The sequence below is a fragment of the Pseudophryne corroboree genome, chromosome 3 (assembly GCF_028390025.1).
Source record: "Pseudophryne corroboree isolate aPseCor3 chromosome 3, aPseCor3.hap2, whole genome shotgun sequence".
Lineage (NCBI taxonomy): Eukaryota > Metazoa > Chordata > Amphibia > Anura > Myobatrachidae > Pseudophryne > Pseudophryne corroboree.
The window spans coordinates 215,951,547-215,955,219 of NC_086446.1; positions in this window are offsets into that span (position 1 = coordinate 215,951,547).

Here is a 3,673-nt window from a genome sequence, read left to right on the forward strand (position 1 = left end):
CCCAGTTCCTGCTGCTGAAAAACATCCCCCCAGCATGATGCTGCCACCACCATGTTTCACTGTGCGGATAGTGTTCTTGGGGTGATGGGCACAGCGTTTTCCTTGGTGGCCAAAAAGTTAAATTTCAGTCTCATCTGACCACAGCACCTTCCTCCATACATTTGGTGAGTCATCCACATGTCTTTTGGCAAACTCAAAACGTGCCTTCTTATTTTTAACACTAAGTAATGGCTTTTTTCTGGCCACTCTTCCATAAAGCCGAGCTCTATGGAGTGTACGGCTTATGGTGGACACATGCGCAGATACACCAGTCTCTGCTGTGGAACTCTGCAGCTCCTTCAGGGTTACCTTTGGTCTCTGTGCTGCCTCTATGATTAATGCCCTCCTTGCCCAGTCTGTGGATTTTGGTGGCCGGCGCTCTCTTGGCAGGTTTGTTTTGGTACCATGTTCTTTCCATTTGAAGATGATGGATTTGATGGTGGTCCGGGGGAATCATCAAAGATTTGGATATTTTTTTATAACCCAACCCTGACTTGTACTTCTCAACAACTTTGTCCCTGGCTTGTTTGGAGAGTTCCTTGGTCTTCATGGTGTGATGCCTCTTGCTTAGTGATGTTGCAGCCTCTGGGGCCTTTCAGAAAAGGTGCGTTTATACTGACAAATTATGTGACACTTAGATTGCACACAGGTGGACTTCATTTCACTAATTACGTGACTTCTGAAGATAATTGGTTGTGGCAGAACTTTTGAGGGGTTTCATAGCAAAGGGGGTGAATACATGTGCACATGCCAATTTTCAGATTTTAATTTATAAAAATTATTTTTTCTATAAATTTTTCTCATTTCACTTCACCAGCTTAGATTTTTTTGTGCAGCTCCATCACATAAAATTCAGATTAAAAAGAAATAAATAAATGACAGGTTGTAATGTAACAAAATAGGTAAAAAGCCAAGGGGGGTGAATACTTTAGCAAAGCACTGTATTATTATTATTATTATTTTTAAAGACTGACAGGCTGCCTGCAGAGCTGCACGTAATATAGGGTGACATGGAGATCTGTCTGGGCGGTGGGGGGGGTATCTGTAGTAGCGGGAGAAAGATTATTTAGTGCTAAATAGAGATAATATCTCAGGTGGACAAATAATCTGTGCTGGGGGCGATGATCTGTTTGAGGGGCTTTCTTTTGTGCATGTAATTATTAAGTATTCTAGTTTATGAAGTTTGGACAAGCAGCCCTGGAGGGCGGGTTCCCAGTATGTGATCAGCACCATGGGGATCTGCATCCCACTTCATAGGCCATTCTGCCCCTGTGATGGAGGAGGAAGGTGACAGCAATGTGCAGCAATGCAGTTTCACTGCATCTGCCCACTATCCTGCCTCCCTGTTAAGTTCCATGCTGCCCAGATGTGCCCCATATCCCCATGACACCCCAGTCCCTGTCTCCCGCTGGTATATGTATACCCGGCACTTGTCAGGGATAATGCTTCAGGTGTCTGCATCATACTTGCCTACCTGACCCTCTCCATGAGGGAGAAAATGCTCTGTTCCTGGACTTTCCTGGTAATGTATGATTGCCATCACCTGTGGTGAGCTAGTTAATTGATAAAAAAGGTGTTTCACCACAGGTGATGGCAATCATACATTACCAGGAAAGTCCAGGGACAGAGCATTTTCTCCCTCATGGAGAGGGTCAGGTAGGCAAGTATGGTCTGCATACTCCCAGATACAGCAGTCCTCAGAGCCATGATAACACAAAGGGCTGGGAACTTATCCACGATCCCATGTGCTCTTTGTTGAAAACAGGACATTTTTCTCACGAAAAAATACCCCCAGACTTTAATTGATTGGCCAATAATGACCTTCGGGCAAAAATTTAGATATAAGCGGGTTATTTTACGGGAGAAAAACTAATTGATACCACACTACTTTTATTTATTTATTTTGTGGCAATGGAGGTCAGATTATGTTTTCATTACATTCCTTTTAGTTACTGTTTACTTCCACTAACAAAGATAATTTGAATTCACAATTTGTACAGGGATTAAAGTGTAATGTGACCTTTTTAAATGTATTAATTTGTACTAGCTGTTTTTGTATTAATGCCTGCAAAAATACTGTGGATAACACTGGTGTAATCATTACAGTTAAACTCCATGAACAGCTTAAAAAGATTTAGCATTTTTTATTTTTTTCCATTTTTTTTTAACAGACAGCCCCTGAATGCCTATGACAGCTTTACAATGCCTTAACACAGTGGTTCACAAACTTTACAGAATCACGGCGCCCTAGGACACAAGTTCTCAAACTCGGTCCTCAGGACCCCACACAGGGCATGTTTTCCAGGTCTCCTCACAGAATCACAGTTGAAATAATTAGCTCCACCTGTGCATCTTTTGAAACATGTTAGTGAGTAATGAATTCACCTGTGCACCTGCCAGGTGTGGCTTCCTCTTTATGAGGTGATACAGGACAGACTTTTTCCCACCACACCCTCACTACATAGAAATACACCAGGCTGCAGTTTTGCTTATCTATGTCAGACAGACATGCATGCATCACACCAGGAAACTAAAAATATACAGCCAGGCTTCTGTAATGCAAATATGCCTGTGTAAAAAATAAAAATCTGCTGTATTGGTGTTGTGGAGTATTCACTTTGGACACACTGCAGTTCATTATACATAACCAGAGCTTTGCAGACTGTGTGAACCCCTTTAATCAGCATTGAAGGGTTAAGGGTGGGTCCCTTCTCCTGCCCAGCTCATGCCAAAAAGGTCAGAGCACAGCACATAGCCATAGCAGCACCACACTATACAGCAATCACATGCATAACTGCATATGCATCCTATAGACTTTATCATCTGGTATATACAGCACATGGATGTTAAGGGAAGGTTGCAATGCAGAAACAGCCTGCACACAGAAAGCACCCCCCATTCATCATCCCCACTATATATGATCATGGCTTAGATATGTTTGCATTGCACTTACAGGAGATGCTGCTAGTATGGTGGTACACGGAGAAGGGTGAATGCATACCTCCCAACATGACCCTCTCCAGGAGGGACACAATGCTCTGCTTCTGGACTTTTCTCTTAATTATTGTTTGCCGGCACCTGTGTTGAACTGGTTAATGGATAAGAAAGGTGTTTCAGCACAGGTGATGGCAATCATAAATTAAGAGGGAAGTCCAGGAGCAGAGCATTCTGTCCCTCCTGGAGAGGGTCATGTTGGGAGGTATGTGAATGAGTGATGTCCTCCATGCACCATCCCGCCAGGAAGAGCTGTCCCTCTGTACTGGGTACTTCTGTAGTGCTGCTGTCTGTGCACAGAGCCTGGTAAGCAGCATAGTATTCACAACTTGCTTCTACTAGAGTGACCAGATTATCCCTTTAACCTGGGATGCTCATGGATTACACAGGTTCTGTGGCTGGCTGACTTCAAGCCTACATTTTAGCTGGTTTTAATGAGCCAGTGTGTAGCTGTGTAATCCATGAGCATCACAGGTAAAAGGGATAATCTGGTCACTCTACTTCTACAGAACTTCCAGGATGTGCCAGAATGAGCAGAGACACCTACTGGTGCATGTGCAAATCTCCTCTCCATCCTTCATGCTCTTCTCATACATGTAATAGATACCCGTATCTTCACACAGCCAGGTGCCCCCTTCAG